Below are 24260 nucleotides of genomic sequence, written 5' to 3'. Positions count from 1 at the left end.
AATAAGGAATTACAAGCTGAGAATTTACAGACAGTTTAAATAAAAGATTTCTAACCTTTCTGCAATTTTAGATTTTTAAAAGTTGAATCAAAATTGAGCCATTGCAGAAATAAATATGCGTACAGAGTAAATACATGTCTGTTTCATTTTTTTTACTGGATAGCTTATCAGATAAATGGTAATGAGAAGAAATACATCGATGGGTTTCTCATTAGCAGAACCTGGTCGTTTGCTTTTAATAAATTGAGGATGTCGACATTTAACAGAGAGGACAGATAGGATTCTCTAAAACAAGCAGAAAAAATAAAAAGGTAAATCAGATTGTGATAGCTACTGATCTTGTTTTATTTGACATCATAATTTATTTATTTATTTTTTTTATAAATGTAACTATATTAATATTAGTAACAATACATTTAATATTATCAAGAATAAATAAAATACTAATAATAACAAGAATAAAATCATTACAATAATGATATTTATGTTAATAATATTAATAATAATTCTAATAGTTATAATATGATACTAATACTAACTAGTAACGAAAATAATAATAGTTTGTGTTATTATGATAACAATAATATTAGTAATCATTTTTCACAGTAATAAAAATTCTTATATCATATTAATATTATCAATGATACTAGGAGTACTTAATAATAATAACTAAAATGATAATAATAATAATAATAATAGTAACAATAATATTAATAATAGTATTATAAAATAAATGTATAAAATTTTCTTTTATGTCTATATTTACATTGATAATACTGGTTTTAATTCTAATTTTTATATTTATTTTATTTATTTTATAATGAAAGCAATAACTATGTTTTAACTTGTAATTACTTTTAATATATTGATGTTACAATTTTATTACTTATGTAATGTTTACCAATTATATAATATATAATTAAATATTTATATATTATATATATATATATATATATATATATATATATATATATATATATATATATATATATAATATATATATATTATATATATATATATATATTATAATATACATATAATAATAATTATACATTTAATATTTAGTTACTGTTTCTAAATCATAATGTATTTTCATACCAATTAAGTCGTTTAATGTCTTATTAACATTTCTTAATTTATTATACACACATATCTATTTGTATATATATATATATATACATATATATATATATATATATATATATATATATATATATATATATATATATATATATATATATATATATATATATATATATATATATATATATATATATATATCTATTTACAATCAATGTTCGTGAATCGTCGGGAATAGTCCAAGGGTAATTGATTATATGAATATGATTCCAAAACTTTTGAAACTCGATATTACAGACTTTGTTTATCGTGTCGAAATCATATAAAATTAAGTTTAAATTTGGTCGGAAATTTCCGGGTCGTCACAATAGGGACGTGTATAACCAACTTCGAGAAAATCTCAAACAAATTTAAGGTCTTTCACCAAACTTTTGAAGTTTTACTATTTAATTTTGTAATTTTTAATTTTTAAGACTTTTTAAGTATTGTAATTTTTTTATTAATTAAGAATGTTTATAAATTGCAATCCTTTTATTTTTATTAATTTAAGTGTTTTTTTATTAATTTAAATAAAATAATTTATAAATATGTTTGCTATTATAAAAAAATGAATTCAAATATAAATTAGTAAAAAATGAAAAAGAAAATAAAAAGAGTGAGACATATTCTCTATCACACAACCATCAAGTTATATTATTACAAACTCCATCACGTTATCACACCATCACATTTGTCACATCAACACTATACCCCAAAAAAACACTTCATCACACCTTATCAGGTCATCACCACTAATTATAGTTGAAACGACCCATCAAAGTACACTTGTCGACCATCGTTATCTTGGTCTCACAGCTTGATCATAACTCTTATGAATTTGATAAATAACCTTGCATTCTTTATTTATAAATGATTTCCTATAAAGGAAACCTACCAAAATATGTAAGTTTAGAAAAATCATACATTATGACTTAACCAAAAGTTGACCAAAACAAGTCAACAACATCCACTATTAAATGTATCAAAATAGAATGCAAGTTAATGTTTAACAAAAGCTGCCATCATAAATATGCAGACTCTCTAAGCACAGCGAAAGCAATCAATCATGAACCTGATAATAAAACATGCGAGTAACTGTCAACAAAAATGTTGAGTGAATTATAGGTTTAATATTGCAAACAATATTTAATTTAAACCATAAAAATTTATGTTTGAAAACATAAAACCTCCTTTTTGGACCACAAAATTATATGCTAGAAAAACATATAAAAACATTATTCCATTTTCTGTAGTGACCCGAACTTTTCCATGTTTATATATATTAAATGAAATTGTTATTTACATGATTAAGTGTTTCCAACATGTTAAGCAATCAAACTTGTTAAGACTTGATTAATTGAAATAGGTTTCATATAGACAATTGACCACCCAAGTTGACCGGTGATTCACGAACGTTAAAACTTGTAAAAACTATATGATGACATATATATGGTTATATATATAGTTAACATGATATTATGATAAGTAAAAATATAATTAAGTATATTAACAATGAACCACATATGTAAAAACAAGACTACTAACTTAATGATTTTGAAACGAGACATATATGTAACGATTATCGTTGTAACGACATTTAATGTATATATATTATATTAAGAGATATTCATACATCATAATAACATGATAATATAATAATTTAAAATCTCTTTTGATATTATAAACATTGGGTTAACAACATTTAACAAGATCGTTAACCTAAAGGTTTCAAAACAACACTTACATGTAACGACTAACGATGACTTAACGACTCAGTTAAAATGTATATACATGTAGTGTTTTAATATGTATTCATACACTTTTGAAAGACTTCAAGACACTTATCAAAATACTTCTACTTAACAAAAATGCTTACAATTACATCCTCGTTCAGTTTCATCAACAATTCTACTCGTATGCACCCGTATTTGTACTCGTATAATACACAGCTTTTAGATGTATGTACTATTGGTATATACACTCCAATGATCAGCTCTTAGCAGCCCATGTGAGTCACCTAACACATGTGGGAATCATCATTTGGCAACTAGCATGAAATATCTCATAAAATTACAAAAATATGAGTAATCATTCATGACTTATTTACATGAAAACAAAATTACATATCCTTTATATCTAATCCATACACCAACGACCAAAAACACCTACAAACACTTTCATTCTTCAATTTTCTTCATCTAATTGATCTCTCTCAAGTTCTATCTTCAAGTTCTAAGTGTTCTTCATAAATTCCAAAAGTTCTAGTTTCATAAAATCAAGAATACTTCCAAGATTGCAAGTTTACTTCCAAGTTTTCTAAATCCATTCCAAGTAATCATCCAAGATCAAGAAACCTTTGTTACGTACAGTAGGTTATCTTTCTAATACAAGGTAATAATCATATTCAAACTTTAATTCAATTTCTATAACTATAACAATCTTATTTCGAGTGGAAATCTTACTTGAAATTGTTTTCGTGTCATGATTCTGCTTCAAGAACTTTCAAGCCATCCAAGGATCCTTTGAAGCTAGATCCATTTTTCTCATTTCCAGTAGGTTTATCCAAGGAACTTGAGGTAGTAATGATGTTCATCACATCATTCGATTCATACATAAAAAGCTGTCTTATTCAACGTTATAAACTTGTAATCACTAGAACATAGTTTAGTTAATTCTAAACTTGTTCGCAAATATAGTTAATCCTTCTAACTAGACTTTTAAAATCAACTAAACACATGTTCTATATCTATATGATATGCTAACTTAATGATTTAAAACCCGAAAACACGATAAACACCATAAAACTGGATATACGCCGTCGTAGTAAAACCGGGGGCTGTTTTGGTTGGGATAATTAAAAGCTAAGAAGAACTTTGATTTAAAAGCTATACCTCTGGAAAAATAATCTTTCTTATGAACATGAAACTATATCCAAAAATCATGGTTAAACTCAAAGTGAAAGTATGTTTTTCAAAATGGTCATCAAGATGTCGTTCTTTCGACGGAAATGACTACCTCTTTCAAAAATGACTTGTAACTTGTATTTACGACTATAACCTTATACTTTTTCTGTTTAGATTCATAAATTTAAGTTCAAGACGAAACCGTGGCCACTGGAATCACTCAAAACGGATTAGAAACGAAGAAATGGCGAGTAAAACAAGATTGATAAAAACTACTCATTTTACCTACGTGAAAGTTAGTAATAAGTCTATTCCAACCTTAACCTAATCAACTTATATTGTATATTATGTAATCTTGAGATACCATAGACACGTATACAATGTTTCAACCTATCATGTCGACCCATCTATATATATATATATTGCGGAACAACCATAGACACTCTATATGTGAATGTTGGAGTTAGCTATATAGGGTTGAGGTTGATTCCAAAATATATATATAGTTTGAGTTGTGATCAATACTGAGAGACGTATACACTGGGTCGTGGATTGATTCAAGATAATATTTATCGATTTATTTCTGTACATCTAACTGTGGACAACTATTTGTAGGTTACTAACGAGGACAGCTGACTTAATAAACTTAAAACATCAAAATGTATTAAAAGTTTTGTAAATATATTTTGAACATACTTTGATATATATGTATATATTGTTATAGGTTTGTGAATCAACCAGTGGCCAAGTCTTACTTCTCGACGAAGTAAAAATCTGTGAAAGTGAGTTATAGTCCCACTTTTAAAATCTAATATTTTTGGGATGAGAATACATGCAGGTTTTATAAATGATTTACAAAATAGACACAAGTACGTGAAATACATTCTATGGTTGAATTATCGAAATCGAATATGCCCCTTTTTATTAAGTCTGGTAATCTAAGAATTATGGAACAGACACCCTAATTGATGCGAATCCTAAAGATAGATCTATTGGGCCTAACAAACCCCATCCAAAGTACCGGATGCTTTAGTACTTCGAAATTTATATCATATCCGAAGGGTGTCCCGGAATGATGGGGATATTCTTAAATATGCATCTTGTTAATGTCGGTTACCAGGTGTTCACCATATGAATGATTTTTATCTCTATGTATGGGATGTGTATTGAAATATGAAATCTTGTGGTCTATTGTTACGATTTGATATATATAGGTTAAACCTATAACTCACCAACATTTTTTGTTGACGTTTTAAGCATGTTTATTCTCAGGTGATTATTAAGAGCTTCCGCTGTCGCATACTTAAATAAGGACAAGATTTGGAGTCCATGTTTGTATGATATTGTGTAAAAACTGCATTCAATAAACTGATTTTGATGTAACATATTTGTATTGTAAACCATTATGTAATAGTCATGTGTAAACATGATATTTTAGATTATCATTATTTGATAATCTACGTAAAGCTTTTTAAACCTTTATTTATGAAATAAAGGTTATGGTTTGTTTTAAAATGAATGCAGTCTTTGAAAAACGTCTCATATAGAGGTCAAAACCTCGCAACGAAATCAATTAATATGGAACGTTTTTAATCAATAAGAACGGGACATTTCAGTTGGTATCCGAGCGTTGGTCTTAGAGAACCAGAAAAATTTGCATTAGTGTGTCTTATCGAGTTTGTTAGGATGCATTAGTGAATCTGGACTTCGACTGTGTTTTCTTTAAAAATGATTGCTTAACATTTTTGTTGGAAACTATATATTATTAACATGTAAATATTATGTGATATATTAATCTCTTAACGTGTTTGATATTATGTGATAGATGTCTACCTCTAGAACAAGTCCCATTGACTCACCTAATAATAATGAAGAGTCAAATGTAAATTGGAATAATTCGTGGACTGATTCACAAGTTCCCGAAGAGGAACCGGAAGAAGAGTCGGAACCGGAAGAAGAATCGGAACCGGAAGAAGAAATAGAACCAGTGGGGGAAATAATAAAACGGTTAAGTAGAAGAAAATCCTCAACCAACCGACCAAAGTTAATTATGGTCAATGGTGTTTCCGCCAAGGAAGCAAAGTATTGGGAGGATTACCAATTCTCCGATGAATCGGATCCCGACAAGGATTCCGATGATGTTATAGAAATTACCCCAACATAATTTAATAAGGCAAAAGAGAACAATAAGGGAAAGGGCATAAAAATAGAGAAATTTGATTCCAAACCCGATGAACTTTATATGTATCGTCAACACCCGTATTTCTTAAGTTGTGACAATAACCCGGGAACCTCTAAACCACCAGGTTTTTCTAAACCAATGTGGAAAACGACGGCTCCTATTAGGGGAACATCATATATCCCTAGAAACTTGACAAAACGAACCAAAACCAAAGAAGAAGAAACGAGCGAGTCGAAATAAGATAGTTGTATTCGTGTGGTGTAATATATGTAATATAGTGTGCTTATGCTTTATGATATATGTAAAAATTGCTTGTATTAATAAGTATTTTTTTTTATGAATCTAACTCTTGTCTATTTTACAGTATAAAAACACAAAATGGATAGACAACCCAATATTTTAAGAGACCTACTCGGAGACATGATTGATGAAATCTTGTCTAGAGTCGGTCAGAATTCCTCGGGATAACTATTTAAGGCGAGATCAGTTTGTAAGACATTTGAAGAACGTTCCAAGAATTCCTTGGTTTATAAAAGGCTTTCGTTCGAAAGATGGGGGATATCACATTGGGAAATCCATAAGTTACGATGTGTTTACTTTGATGCATATATTGCGGGGAACCCAAATGCTATTTTACGCAACGGGTAAAGAAATTATTTTGACTCAATATATCCGAATATAGGACTTCGTGATTTAGAAAAAGCGGCTAACATGCAACATAAAGAAGCATGTTATGCTTACGAATTAGTAATGTTCGCTTCTCACCAAAGTGAGAACAAGAACATCGGGCTACAACTATTAAACAAAACGTTCCCACAAGTGACGGAGTCGGTAATTGGGGTAAGAAATGAGGTTTTTAGATTGTTAAGGGACTATTGGATATTACGTAACCCTCGTCCCTTTGACGACGTTACAACACGCTGTCTTATCAACGGCCATAACGGTTATGTTCCGCAAGATCAAAGATGGGAAGTAGTCCTAGTAAAACCAGAATGCATGACTTGTTTCTAGACGTATGAATTACGTGTCTTTATTGCCTTTGCTGAACGACTTGTGTACTAGCTAGAATTATCTTCACAACTATCTTGTATCAAAGTTATTGTGTGCTATATTTCATGCTATATGTAAAATAAGTGGTATTGTAAGTTTGTAAAATATTGTGTAAAAGTTTGAACGCGAAATATTATTATAATCAGTTTTTCATATAGAATTGTAATAGTTGAATTGTATATTAGCTACTAAGTATGAACTTAACGGGTAGGTACTACCCGAATTTAAACTTATAAAATGCTAATATGAAGAAAAAGCTTTTATAAATAAGTTCATATTACGCTACAAAATACTATTGACTACTCTTGATATTCTATATGATTAACTCGTTTCATTTGACTATTTTGAAGGAAATGGCACCGACTACTCGACACACCTTGAATATGAGCGAAGAGGAATTTCGTGCCTTTCTTGCTTTAAACATAGCTGCAGTACAGGCTGCGCTACATACCAACAATAACCTTGGATCTAGCAGTACAGGAAATCATGTAGGATGCACCTACAAAGAATTCACTGCCTACAAACCTTTGGAATTTGATGGAACCGAAGGACCGATCGGATTGAAACGGTGGACCGAGAAGGTCGAATCGGTGTTTGCCATAAGTAAGTGTACTGAAGAGGACAAAGTGAAGTACGCTACGCATACCTTCACAGGTTCTGCGTTAACATGGTGGAATACCTATCTAGAGTAAGTGGGACAAGATGATGCTTACGCACTACCGTGGTCAGCATTCAAGCACATGATGAACGAGAAGTACCGTCCCAGAACCAAGGTCAATAAGCTCAAGACAGAACTTAGAGGGTTACGAACCCAAGGATTTGATATTACCACGTACGAAAGACGATTCACAGAATTATGCCTATTGTGTCCGGGAGCGTTCGAAGATGAGGAAGAGAAGATCGACGCGTTTGTGAAAGGATTACCGGAAAGAATCCAAGAAGATATAAGTTCACACGAGCCCGCCTCCATACAACAGGCATGTAGAATGGCTCACAAACTAGTGAACCAGATTGAAGAAAGAATTAAAGAACAGACTGCTGAAGAGGCCAATGTGAAGCAAGTCAAAAGAAAGTGGGAGGAAAACGGTGATAAGAATCACCAATACAACAACAACAACAACAACAACAACAACAACAACAACAACAACAACAACAACAACAACAACAACAACAACAACAACAACAACAACAACAACAACAACAACAACAACAACAACAACAACAATTACAACAATAATCGCAACAACTATCCCAACAATCGCAACATCAATCGCAACTACAACAAACGTCCCAACAACAACAACAACAACAACAGCAACTACAACAATCATCCCAACAACAATAATAACTCAACAACAACAACAATCAGAAGCAGCTATGCCAAAGGTGTGAAAAGTATCACTCGGGGTTCTGCACCAAATTTTGCAACAAGTGTAAAAGAAATGGTAATAGCGCGGTGAAGTGTGAGGTCTACGGACCAGGGGTTAACAGAACGAAAGGAACAAATGGTGTCGGAACGAGTAATGGTGGAGCAAGTAGTGTCGGAGCAAGTTATGCCAATGTAGTTTGTTATAAATGTGGAAAACCGGGCCACATTATTAGAAATTGCCCGAACCAGGAGAACACGAATGGACAAGGCCGTGGAAGAGTTTTCAATATTAATGCGGCAGAGGCATAGGAAGACCCGGAGCTTGTTACGGGTACATTTCTTATTGACAATAAATCTGCTTACGTTTTATTTGATTCGGGTGCGGATAGAAGCTATATGAGTAGAGATTTTTGTGCTAAATTAAGTTGTCCATTGACGCCTTTGGATAGTAAATTTTTACTCGAATTAGCAAATGGTAAATTAATTTCAGCAGATAATATATGTCGGAATCGAGAAATTAAACTGATTAGCGAAATATTTAAGATTGACTTGATACCAGTAGAGTTAGGGAGTTTTGATGTGATAATCGGTATGGACTGGTTGAAAGAAGTGAAAGCAGAGATCGTTTGTTACAAAAATGCAATTCGCATTATACGAGAAAAAGGAAAACCCTTAATGGTGTACGGAGAAAAGGGCAACACGAAGCTACATCTTATTAGTAATTTGAAGGCATAAAAACTAATAAGAAAAGGTTGCTATGCTATTCTAGCACACGTCGAGAAAGTACAAACTGAAGAAAAGAGCATCAATGATGTTCCCGTCGCAAAAGAATTTCCCGATGTATTTCCCAAAGAATTACCGGGATTACCCCCACATCGATCCGTTGAATTTCAAATAGATCTTGTACCAGGAGCTACACCAATAGCTCGTGCTCCTTACAGACTCGCACCCAGTGAGATGAAAGAACTACAAAGCCAATTACAAGAACTTTTAGAGCGTGGTTTCATTCGACCAAGCACATCACCGTGGGGAGCTCCTGTTTTGTTTGTTAAGAAGAAAGATGGTACATTCAGGTTGTGTATCGACTACCGAGAGTTGAACAAACTTACCATCAAGAACCGCTACCCACTACCGAGAATCGACGACTTATTTGATCAACTACAAGGCTCGTCTATTTATTCAAAGATTGACTTACGTTCCGGGTATCATCAAATGCGGGTGAAAGAAGATGATATTCCAAAGACTGCTTTCAGAACACGTTACGGTCATTACGAGTTTATGGTCATGCCGTTTGGTTTAACTAATGCACCAGCTGTGTTCATGGACCTTATGAACCGAGTGTGTGGACCATACCTTGACAAGTTTGTCATTGTTTTCATTGATGACATACTTATTTACTCAAAGAATGACCAAGAACACGGTGAACATTTGAGAAAGGTGTTAGAAGTATTGAGGAAGGAAAAATTGTACGCTAAGTTTTCAAAGTGTGCATTTTGGTTGGAAGAAGTTCAATTCCTCGGTCACATAGTAAACAAAGAAGGTATTAAGGTGGATCCGGCAAAGATAGAAACTGTTGAAAAGTGGGAAACCCCGAAAACTCCGAAACACATACGCCAGTTTTTAGGACTAGCTGGTTACTACAGAAGGTTCATCCAAGACTTTTCCAGAATAGCAAAACCCTTGACTGCATTAACGCATAAAGGGAAGAAATTTGAATGGAAGGATGAACAAGAGAAAACGTTCCAGTTATTAAAGAAAAAGCTAACTACGGCACCTATATTGTCATTGCCTGAAGGGAATGATGATTTTGTGATTTATTGTGACGCATCAAAGCAAGGTCTCGGTTGTCTATTAATGCAACGAACGAAGGTGATTGCTTATGCGTCTAGACAATTGAAGATTCACGAACAAAATTATACGACGCATGATTTGGAATTAGGCGCGGTTGTTTTTGCATTAAAGACTTGGAGGCACTACTTATATAGGGTCAAAAGTATTATATATACCGACCACAAAAGTCTTCAACACATATTTAATCAGAAACAACTGAATATGAGGCAGCGTAGGTGGATTGAATTATTGAATGATTACGACTTTGAGATTCGTTACCACCCGGGGAAGGCAAATGTGGTAGCCGACGCCTTGAGCAGGAAGGACAGAGAACCCATTCGAGTAAAATCTATGAATATAATGATTCACAATAACCTTACTACTCAAATAAAGGGGGCGCAACAAGGAGTTTTAAAAGAGGGAAATTTAAAGGATGAAATACCCAAAGGATCGGAGAAGCATCTTAATATTCGGGAAGACGGAACACGGTATAGGGCTGAAAGGATTTGGGTACCAAAATTTGGAGATATGAGAGAAATGGTACTTAGAGAAGCTCATAAAACCATATACTCAATACATCCTGGAACGGGGAAGATGTACAAGGATCTCAAGAAACATTTTTGGTGGCCGGGTATGAAAGCCGATGTTGCTAAATACGTAGGAGAATATTTGACGTGTTCTAAGATCAAAGCTGAGCATCAAAAACCATCAGGTCTACTTCAACAACCCGAAATCCCGGAATGGAAATGGGAAAACATTACCATGGATTTCATCACTAAATTGCCAAGGACTGCAAGTGGTTTTGATACTATTTGGGTAATAGTTGATCGTCTCACCAAATCAGGACACTTCCTGCCAATAATAGAAGATGACAAGATGGAGAAGTTAGCACGACTGTATTTGAAGGAAGTCGTCTCCAGACATGGAATACCAATCTCTATTATCTCTCATAGGGATGGCAGATTTATTTCAAGATTCTGGCAGACATTACAGCAAGCATTAGGAACTCGTCTAGACATGAGTACTGCCTATCATCCACAAACTGATGGGCAGAGTGAAAGGACGATACAAACGCTTGAAGACATGCTACGAGCATGTGTTATTGATTTCGGAAACAGTTGGGATCGACATCTACCGTTAGCAGAATTTTCCTACAACAACAGCTACCATTCAAGCATTGAGATGGCGCCGTTTGAAGCACTTTATGGTAGAAAGTGCAGGTCTCCAATTTGTTGGAGTGAAATGGGAGATAGACAGATTACAGGTCCGGAGATAATACCAGAAACTACCGAGAAAATCATCCAAATTCAACAAAGATTGAAAACCGCCCAGAGTCGACAAAAGAGCTACGCGGACAGTAAAATAAAAGATATAGAGTTTGAAATTGGAGAAATGGTCATGCTTAAGGTTCACCTTGGAAAGGCGTTGTTCGATTTGGTAAACGGGGGAAACTAAATCCAAGGTACATTGGACCATTCAAGATTATAGATCGTGTCGGACCAGTAGCTTACCAACTGGAGCTACCTCAACAACTCGCGGCTGTACATAACACTTTACACGTCTCAAGTTTGAAGAAATGTTTTGCTAAAGAAGATCTCACTATTCCATTGGACAAAATCCAAATCAATGAAAAACTTCAATTCATTGAAGAACCCGTCGAAATAATGGATCGTGAGGTTAAGAGACTTAAACAAAACAAGATACCGATTGTTAAGGTTCGATGGAATGCTCGTAGAGGACTCGAGTTCACCTGAGAGCGTGAAGATCAGATGAAGAAGAAATACCCGCATTTATTTCCAGAAGATACGTCAACACCTCCAACTGCTTAAAATTTCGGGACGAAATTTATTTAACGGGTAGGTACTGTAGTGACCCGAACTTTTCCATGTTTATATATATTAAATGAAATTGTTATTTACATGATTAAGTGTTTTCAACATGTTAAGCAATCAAACTTGTTAAGACTTGATTAATTGAAATAGGTTTCATATAGACAATTGACCACCCAAGTTGACCGGTGATTCACGAACGTTAAAACTTGTAAAAACTATATGATGACATATATATGGTTATATATATAGTTAACATGATATTATGATAAGTAAAAATATCATTAAGTATATTAACAATGAACCACATATGTAAAAACAAGACTACTAACTTAATGATTTTGAAACGAGACATATATGTAACGATTATCGTTGTAACGACATTTAATGTATATATATCATATTAATAGATATTCATACATCATAATAACATGATAATATAATAATTTAAAATCTCTTTTGATATTATAAACATTGGGTTAACAACATTTAACAAGATCGTTAACCTAAAGGTTTCAAAACAACACTTACATGTAACGACTAACGATGACTTAACGACTCAGTTAAAATGTATATACATGTAGTGTTTTAATATGTATTCATACACTTTTGAAAGACTTCAAGACACTTATCAAAATACTTCTACTTAACAAAAATTCTTACAATTACATCCTCGTTCAGTTTCATCAACAATTCTACTCGTATGCACCCGTATTTGTACTCGTACAATACACAGCTTTTAGATGTATGTACTATTGGTATATACACTCCAATGATCAGCTCTTAGCAGCACATGTGAGTCACCTAACACATGTGGGAATCATTATTTGGCAACTAGCATGAAATATCTCATAAAATTACAAAAATATGAGTAATCATTCATGACTTATTTACATGAAAACCAAATTACATATCCTTTATATCTAATCCATACACCAACGACCAAAAACACCTACAAACACTTTCATTCTTCAATTTTCTTCATCTAATTGATCTCTCTCAAGTTCTATCTTCAAGTTCTAAGTGTTCTTCATAAATTCCAAAAGTTCTAGTTTCATAAAATCAAGAATACTTCCAAGATTGCAAGTTTACTTCCAAGTTTTCTAAATCCATTCCAAGTAATCATCCAAGATTAAGAAACCTTTGTTACGTACAGTAGGTTATCTTTCTAATACAAGGTAATAATCATATTCAAACTTTAATTCAATTTCTATAACTATAACAATCTTATTTCGAGTGGAAATCTTACTTGAAATTGTTTTCGTGTCATGATTCTGCTTCAAGAACTTTCAAGCCATTCAAGGATCCTTTGAAGCTAGATCCATTTTTCTCATTTCCAGTAGGTTTATCCAAGGAACTTGAGGTAGTAATGATGTTCATCACATCATTCGATTCATACATAAAAAGCTGTCTTATTCAACGTTATAAACTTGTAATCACTAGAACATAGTTTAGTTAATTCTAAACTTGTTCGCAAATAAAGTTAATCCTTCTAACTAGACTTTTAAAATCAACTAAACACATGTTCTATATCTATATGATATGCTAACTTAATGATTTAAAACCCGAAAACACGATAAACACCATAAAACTGGATATACGCCGTCGTAGTAAAACCGGGGGCTGTTTTGGTTGGGATAATTAAAAGCTAAGAAGAACTTTGATTTAAAAGCTATACTTCTAGAAAAATAATTTTTCTTATGAACATAAAACTAAATCCAAAAATCATGGTTAAACTCAAAGTGAAAGTATGTTCTTCAAAATGGTCATCAAGATGTCGTTCTTTCGACGGAAATGACTACCTCTTTCAAAAACGACTTGTAACTTGTATTTCTGACTATAAACTTATACTTCTTCTGTTTAGATTCATAAATTTAAGTTCAATACGGGCCACTGGAATCACTCAAAACGGATTAGAAACGAAGAAATGGCGAGTAAAACAATATTGATAAAAACTACTCATTTTACCTACGTGAAAGTTAGTAATAAATCTATTCCAACCATAACCTAATCAACTTATATTGTATATTATGTAATCTTGAGATACCATAGACACGTATACAATGTTTCGACCTATCATGTCGACCCATCTATATATATATTGCGGAACAACCATAGACACTCTATATGTGAATGTTGGAGTTAGCTATACAGGGTTGAGGTTGATTGCAAAATATATATATATATATATATATATATATATATATAGTTTGAGTTGTGATCAATACTGAGAGACGTATACACTGGGTCGTGGATTGATTCAAGATAATATTTATCGATTTATTTCTGTACATCTAACTGTGGACAACTAGTTGTAGGTTACTAATGAGGACAGCTGACTTAATTAACTTAAAACATCAAAATGTATTAAAAGTTTTGTAAATATATTTTGAACATACTTTGATATATATGTATATATTGTTATAGGTTTGTGAATCAACCAGTGGCCAAGTCTTACTTCCCGACGAAGTAAAAATCTGTGAAAGTGAGTTATAGTCCCACTTTTAAAATCTAATATTTTTGGGATGAGAATACATGCAGGTTTTATAAATGATTTACAAAATAGACACAAGTACGTGAAACTACATTCTATGGTTGAATTATCGAAATCGAATATGCCCCTTTTTATTAAGTCTGGTAATCTAAGAATTAGGGAACAGACACCCTAATTGACGCGAATCCTAAAGATAGATCTATTGGGCCTAACAAACCCCATCCAAAGTACCGGATGCTTTAGTACTTCGAAATTTATATCATATCCGAAGGGTGTCCCGGAATGATGGGGATATTCTTAAATATGCATCTTGTTAATGTCGGTTACCAGGTGTTCACCATATGAATAATTTTTATCTCTATGTATGGAATGTGTATTGAAATATGAAATCTTGTGGTCTATTGTTACGATTTGATATATATAGGTTAAACCTATAACTCACCAACATTTTTTGTTGACGTTTTAAGCATGTTTATTCTCAGGTGATTATTAAGAGCTTCCGCTGTCGCATACTTAAATAAGGACAAGATTTGGAGTCCATGTTTGTATGATATTGTGTAAAAACTGCATTCAAGAAACTGATTTCGATGTAACATATTTGTATTGTAAACCATTATGTAATGGTCGTGTGTAAACAGGATATTTTAGATTATCATTATTTGATAATCTACGTAAAGCTTTTTAGACCTTTATTTATGAAATAAAGGTTATGGTTTGTTTTAAAATGAATGCAGTCTTTGAAAAACGTCTCATATAGAGGTCAAAACCTCGCAACGAAATCAATTAATATGGAACGTTTTTAATCAATAAGAACGGGACATTTCATTTTCCATGAGCCACCTGGTAACTACTTAACAATTTATTTACCCTTGCCAAACACAATAAATAATATACACCGAACAAGTGTATCTTCAACTAAATACGAAGTACTAAACATTCCGATTATAAATTGCTAGCGAGACTAGCTCGAAATAGGGTTGTCAAACCCGATAGATCTATCCTTTGATTCGCGTTCACCAGTAGAAACCAGTGATTACAATTACCAGATTAGGGAATATTTTTGTTCGACTCACAATGAATAATTTAAAACAACTTCCACTTGTGTCCAAAATATAAAATAAATTGCATGTATTCTCATCCCAAAAGATTTAAAATAGGAAAATGGAACTATAACTCACCTTAAAGCAAACGAAGTAACCACACAAAATGAGAACAGAAAACGAAGTAAAGTGATCAGGAATGATCACAACGCCGACCAATAAATAAAGCAGGTCGATATAAATAACTAACTTAGGTCAATTCTTAGTATGATAGCTATTGTACATGTTGCAAGTAGACATAGAACAACACTCAACATGCATCGGTTTGATCGGAACAGCGTACGGACACACACTTTCTATTTTTAGAAAGTTTCTATTTTTAGCAGGTTTCCATTTTAGGAAAGTTTCTATTTTAGGAAAGTTTCTATTTTTGGAAAGTTTCTATTTTAGGAAAGTTTCTATTTTAGGAAAGTTTCTATTTTAGGAAAGTTTCTATTTTATGAAAGTTTTTATTTTTGGAAAGTTTCCAAATTTAGAAACTTTCCATATTTAGAAAGTTTCTATTTTTAGAAAGTTTTTAAGTTAGAAAAGCTTCCTTAATTAGAAAGTCAACAAAAGTCAACTGTAAGTCAAAGTCAGCCGAAAGTCAACTCAAAAGTCAACATTGGTCAAACATAGTCAACATAAATTTTAAAAGTGTAAGTTGTAATAATAATATAAGTTATAATGTTCATTAAAGTTAAATATGTATAATTATGTTATAACATAAGTATAATTAAATTAAAATGAATTATTAAAGTTAACATAAGTTTAAATGATATAATTAATATAACATTAGTATTTAATTAATTAATTAAACATTAGTCATAATATAAGTATTATTAATTAATAATAAATTTTAATCATATCATATGTATTATTAATTAATAATGAATTATTAATCATATCATAAGTTTCTAATTATAATTATTAAACCATAAGTATTTAATAATTAAATTATAATTAAATAATAACTAAGCCTTATAATAATTAAATAATTAATTAATCCTTATTATAAGTCTTATAATAATAATCTCATAATATAAGTTTAATACTTATCATAAGTATTTTTCATTAATAATAAAAGTATTATTAATCATAAGTTTAATTAAAAGTTTAATTAAATCATAAGTAATTAAATAATGATATAATAAATATATATCATAAGTCTTAAATTATAATAATTACTTTTTATATTATAAGTAATTTAATAATAATGAAAATCATTATTTATATCATAAGTTTTAATAATTAACCATAAGTTTTAATTAAAAGTTCATCGGGGCATAACTTGAGCCCCGGGTGTCTGTTTTCGGTGAGTCTTATATATATCTTCGCCTAATCAAACTAACCGACACATTGGTGCACTCAAGAACACCTCAAGAATAGTAACCAAGTCGTGATGATCAGCCATTAAACAACTTGGAACTTTAATCCGTTCAAAAACACGTTTTAGTCATAACGGGTGATCTGTGGCTCGGATTTCTATGAACCGAACATGAAAGTTCATCCCATCATCAATACTAACACACTAGCACACCCTAAAGACTTCAAAAGTGGTCACAAAGTCGTATCAAACCTGGAACAATTCGTTTTCACAATTTAATTCCAACAAAACACTATTTTAATCATAACTAGAGCTCAGAGAATCGAAATGACATGAATCTGGAGTCTAAAATTAATGTCTTGACGAGAGGAACTCATCTAGATACTTTAATTTCACTTTTATAACAGTTAAGTTTACAGAAATGATCAAACAAGCTGCTGTCCCAAATTAATCAAACCGAAAACATGAATTAACGAGCATTTCTACGCATACAATCCACAATACAATAACATATAAGCATCATACTATCAAAATAACATTCAAAATCCGTAAAATGAATAAGAATTGAAAAATTAGGGTTCATAGGTATACCCAAATCGAAGAACAAAGGATGTAATCGCGTAGAGAACGAAGAGTACAATCCGGATATGATAAAAGCCCTGATTCTTTAAGCTTGAGAAATGAAGATGATCATGGTTGTTTATGGTGGTGGTGATGGCAATGGGAGCAAAGGGAGGAGAAGAAGAAAAGTTTTTAGGTTAGAAATGAGGAAGTGGTGAGTTTTAATCTAATGAACACTAGTTTGTAACTTTTGACAAAACACCCCCCTCCCTAAGGGAATTTTTGGCCAAAATCAGCAAAGGGGTGGGCTCCACTATTCCAAAATGTTAAAAAGTCAATTAGCTTGTGGCCTGAACGCCCGATCGAAGTCCGAAACGCGAAAACGCTACTACGCGATTGATTTTTCGGAGAGATAAAAATACGCGACGAATAAAATTTATAAACACTAAATATAAACATATGACATTAAAATATCATATTTAAAATAATTAGGACTTAAAAATCCCAAAAGCTTGCTCGTTGGTTTGAAAACCGAAAAGATTCGCCGGACAGAAATCCGCGACACGCAGAAACGTATAACTTAAAATATGAATACAAATATTCACATAACACATAATAATTAATATATTATTACTAAAATAATAATATAGGTCATAGAAATGACGTGGCACGAAATAATAGTTAACGGTCGTTAAATAGTTAACGGTAAAAGATAACGGAAAAAGTAGGGTCGTTACAGTACCCTCCCGTTACGAAAATTTCGTCCCGAAATTTAAGCAGGTGCAGGGGTTGACTCAGCATCTAAGAACAAATGCGGGTACTTCTGCTTCATCTGATCTTCACGCTCCCAAGTGAACTCGGGACCGTGTCTGGCATTCCATCTAACTCGAACGATAGGAATCCTACTTTGCTTGAGGGTCTTAACCTCTCGATCCATAATATAGACAGGTTCCTCAATAAAATGGAGTTTTTTATCAACATGAAGTTCATCAAGAGGAATAGTCTCATCGACCTCGGCCAAACACTTCTTCAAGTTCGACATGTGAAAAACGTCGTGAACAGCACCGAGTTCTTGTGGCAATTTCAAACGATAAGCCACGGGTCCAACTCTCTCAATAATCTCAAACGGTCCAACAAAACGAGGATTCGACTTCCCCTTTTACCAAAACTTATCACGCCCTTCCAAGGTGATACCTTCAACATAACACGATCACCGACCTGAAATTCAATATCGTTCCTTCTCTTATTGGCATAGCTCTTTTACCGACTTCTGGCGGTTCTCAAACTTTCCTTAATCTGTATGATCTTCTCGGTAGTCTCATGAATAATTTCTGGACCTATGAGTTGAGCATCCCCAACCTCATTCCAGCTGACATGAGACCTACACTTTCTACCATACAGCGTTTCAAAACGTGCGGATTTAATACTTGCATGATAGCTGTTATTATAAGAAAATTCAGCTAGTGGCAAATACCTATCCCAACCATTACCAAAATCAATTGCGCACACTCTCAACCTATCTTCCAATGCTTGGATGATCCTTTCACTCTGACCATCAGACTGTGGATGATAAGCAGTACTCATATCTAATTTTGTTCCCAAAGCTTCCTGTAAGGACTGCCAAAACCTCGATGTAAATCGACTGTCTCGGTCCGAAATAATGGATACGGGAACACCATGCCTCGAAACAATTTCCTTCAAATATAAACGGGTAAACTTCTCCATCGAATCAGTTTCTTTAATTGACAAGAAATGAGCTGACTTTGTGAGTCGATCTACAATCACCCAAATGTTATCATAGCCACCCGCAACTCTCGGTAACTTTATAAAAAAATCCATTGTAATACCTTCCCACTTCCACTCGGGAATCTCGGATTGCACCAAAAGTCCAGACGATTTCTGATGATCAGCTTTGACCTTAGCATAGGTCAAACACTTAGCCACATACGTAGCTACATCAGCTTTCAAATTAGGCCACCAATAAAGCTCCTTAAGATCATGTTACATCTTTCCTGAACCAGGATGAATAGAGTACCTAGACTTATGAGCCTCATCCAAAACAAGTTGTCGGAGATCACCAAACTTCGGAACCCAAAGACGTGCCGCAAAGTACCTAGTACCATATGCTCGTACCTCAAACTTCTTAGCCATGCCTCTTACATTCTCATTCACAAAATTCTCCTCCTTCAAGGCTTCTTGTTGTGCCTCAAGAATCTGCCTTGTGAGGTTTGTTCGAATTGTAATATTCAAGGCTCTAAACCTGCGAGGTTCAGCCCTTTCTTTATGACTTAACGCATCTGCCACCACATTGGCCTTTCTCGGATGATATAAAAGTTCACAATCATAATCATTCAACGTCTCAATCCATCTTCGTTGCCTCATATTCAACTGTTTCTGATCAAGGATATGTTGAAGACTTTTGTGATCTGTGTACACAGTACTTTTGACCCCATAAAGATAATGTCTCCAAATCTTAGGCGCAAACACAACAGCCCCCAACTCTAAATCATGAGTTGTATAATTCTGCTCATGAATCTTCAACTGACATGACGCGTACGCAATAACTTTCTTTCGTTGCATCAAAACACAACCAAAGCCTTGACGCGAAGCATCACAATAAACAACAAAATCATCATTACCCTCAGGTAGTGACAATATCAAAGCGGTAGTCAACTTCTTCTTCAAAATTTGAAAAGCAGTCTCTTGTTCATCCTTCCACTCATACTTCTTCCCCTCGTGCGTTAAAGCAGTCAGAGGTTTCGCTATACGATAGAAATCTTGAATGAACCTTCTATAGTAACCTGCCAACCCTAGAAACTGACGAATCTGAGTAGGAGTTTTCGGAATTTCCCACTTTTCAATTGCCTCAATCTTAGTCGGTTCAACTTGTATTCCCTGTTTACTAACAATATGTCCAAGGAATTGAACTTCTCGTAACCAGAAAGCACACTTAGAGAGCTTAGTGTACAATTCTTCTTTCCTCAATAGATCAAGCACTAACCTCAAATGTTCTTCATGCTCCTCATCATTCCTGGAATAAATAAGGATGTCGTCGATGGAAACAATAACGAATTTGTCCAGATAGGGTCTACACACACGATTCATGAGGTCCATGAACACAGCAGGTGCATTTGTTAATCCGAACGGCATAACAAGGAATTCGAAGTGACCATAACGGGTGCGAAAAGCAGTTTTCGAAACATCAGATTCTTTAACATGCAACTGATGATAGCCGGAACGAAGATCGATTTTAGAATAAACAGACGAACCCTGAAGTTGATCGAACAGATCATCAATTCTAGGAAGAGGGTAACGGTTCTTAATAGTAAGCTTGTTTAACTCGCGATAATCAATACACAATCGGAACGAACCTTCTTTCTTCTTAACAAACAAAACATGAGCTCCCCAAGGGGACGAACTAGGACGAATAAAGTTGCAACAATGATGGAAGAAATATATGGAGTAGTCACATCGGTGGCATAGATATATATAAGGCAATTCTCTCAAAGGAGATAACGAGGATCATGGACTTCAAAGTAAATTTTTATTACATTTTCAAAAGGAAGACAGACGAAAGGCGTGATATTTCAACGACAGTGAACTTCCTTGTACAATGAGCGAGGAAATCTAGAATTCATCCATATTCTTAAATTTATGTGCGGATGAAAAGAACGCGAATCATGGGTTATAAAGAATGGTCGACTCCAGGTGAGATGAATCTCTAAAAATAATTTCGTGTACCTCAAAGTATTGAATCCTAGGATTGATGTTTACGAGCGTGTTGCGGTTGACAACGAATATTGAGAGTAGAAACTCCTCAAACGGTCTAGTGTATATATATCCATGATACCCACTATAACAACAGTTGAGGTAGAAATCCACCTAGCACCCTTTCTACAATAGGGTGACCACCGAGTGTACCCCAGAAAATTGATTTATCGGTCCGCGTTTCGGCCATGTCCAACCATAAGAGGAAAAATTTTATGAGCGCAAAGACTTTCCAACAAATTTTATAAAACTGACATCCAAAGTGGTGTAAGAGTTTCTATCAATGAACTTAATGGTAAGTTTCATCCTTAAACGGAGGATGAGAAGAACTGTGATTCAAATACTCTATAGAGTAATGCGAAAATTTGATAAAATCAATCAAAGGAGTTTTGAAAAAGCTTTAAACGTTTGATGTGACAATATAAATGGAACGAAGTTCTTAGTAAATTTAGATGTATGTACAACGTGTACCATTTTATATAAAATAAATTGACTTAGTCAAACAGCTCAATAAATGAGTGGTTTTTAAAAATAATTTTGAAGGTATGATTTAGTATATACTAGCCAAAATAGGTAAGGGTAAATTTATTCATTTGAATCCATTCGTACATATATGATTTTATAAATAGTATACATGACAAAATATTTCGTTACTTCTATTCGCCCATAAATCTCGTGAGAATCGCCCAATTAAACAAATGTGTAAAACTCCCGATGATAAACAGAGTATCTGCATTTCATAGGTTACAAGTTGAAGTAAGATAGTGGAAGATCGAGTAAAGGACTTGAATAGTCGTGCGACATTTGACCAACAAATGTTACGAGGTCATGAAAACCAATGAGTAAAATGTTGTTTTGACTATTATCATTACATAAGTCCTTGGGCCAAAACTGTTCCCGAGCGAAGCTGTTGCTAACAAGCGAGTTATGAAGGATAGAGCATGAGATAGATAATCTGGTTAAAACGAGCTTCTCGTATATCAACAATTAAGATAATGAATATTTTCCCTACCCATGTAATACATCGGAATTTCTGAATGAGTAGTGTAAAATTTTTCTTTGACTCACTTTCTATTCCTCATATCACAATATTGGGACTTCTTTATGAATTAACGTAATATAATCACGTTGGCCTGACGCCATTATATTTCACTAATTCATAGTTCCATTTCAATAGCACTACATGAGGTCAGGACACGCGATCAACCTCGGATTTCCACACAATTTCTTAAACAATGTGCTAAGGATAGCACAAGAGACAAAAACATCATATGTAACAAATAGGAGTAACGATGACATAAAAATGTCTTCGAAGTACCAAGAATCTCTAAAAGTCAAGAATGACGCTCTCCGGTTCAAAAACCAAACCACCAGTGCACAAAGGCACAAAGGCACGTAATATAACAAGAATATTATATACCTAAACATAATAACTGAAATTGAAATGCTGAGCATTTAGATGTCAAGAATGACATCTCGTGTAATATAACTCAAACGTTATATACATAACCATAATAGATGACATAGAAATGTCGAGAATTTCAGAAGTCAAGAATGACATCCCTCGGTTTCACTACCCGAGGTGTTCTTACAAGGATAAGTTCGCATGAGTCGGAGAATACGTTTAAATCAAAATGGGAATTCCTCCCGGATTCAGAACATAATAGAGATGTATGTATGATAACAATATACATACCAACACGATACAAATAATCACATATAATAATATATTATAGGCCGGGCTGTAGACTAGACACACTAATGCACCCTATTGACTCGGGTAACGATATCAATGCAGCCTAATTCCCTACAACCAACGCTCTGATACCAACTGAAATGACCCGTCAAAGTACACTTGACGACCATCGTTATCTTGGTCCCACATCTTGATCATAACTCTATATGAATTTGATAAATAACCTTGCATTCTTTATTTATAAATGATTTTCTATAAAGGAAACCTACCAAAATATGTAAGTTTAGAAAAACCATACATTATGACTTAACCAAAAGTTGACCAAAACAAGTCAACAACATCCACTATTAAATGTATCAAAATAGAATGCAAGTTAATGTTTAACAAAAGCTGCCATCTTAAATATGCAGACTCTCTAAGCACAGCGGAAACAATCAATCATGAACCTGAGAATAAAACATGCGAGTAACTGTCAACAAAAATGTTGAGTGAATTATAGGTTTAATATTACAAACAATATTTAATTTAAACCATAAAAATTTATGTTTGAAAACATAAAAACTCCTTTTTGGACCACAAAATTATATGCTAGAAAAAATATAAAAACATTATTCCATTTTCCGTGAGCCACCTGGTAACCACTTAACCATTTATTTACCCTTGCCAAACACAATAAATAATATACACCGAACAAGTGTATCTTCAACTAAATACGAAGTAATAAACATTCCGATTATAAATTTCTAGCGCGACTAGCTTGAAATGGGGTTGTCAAACCCGATAGATCTATCCATAGGATTCGCGTTCACCAGTAGAAACCAGTGATTACAATTATCAGATTAGAGAATATTTTTGTTCGACTCATAATGAATAATTTAAACCAACTTCCACTTGTGTCCAAAATATAAAATAAATTGCATGTATTCTCATCCCAAAAGATTTAAAATAGGAAAATAGGACTATAACTCACCTTAAAGCAAACGAAGTAATCACACAAAATGCGAACAACAAACGAAGTAAAGTGATCAGGAATGATCACAACGCCGACCTATA

Source organism: Rutidosis leptorrhynchoides, chromosome 3 (assembly GCF_046630445.1).
Source record: "Rutidosis leptorrhynchoides isolate AG116_Rl617_1_P2 chromosome 3, CSIRO_AGI_Rlap_v1, whole genome shotgun sequence".
Classification (NCBI taxonomy): Eukaryota; Viridiplantae; Streptophyta; class Magnoliopsida; order Asterales; family Asteraceae; genus Rutidosis; species Rutidosis leptorrhynchoides.
This window is presented reverse-complemented; position numbering follows the sequence as displayed.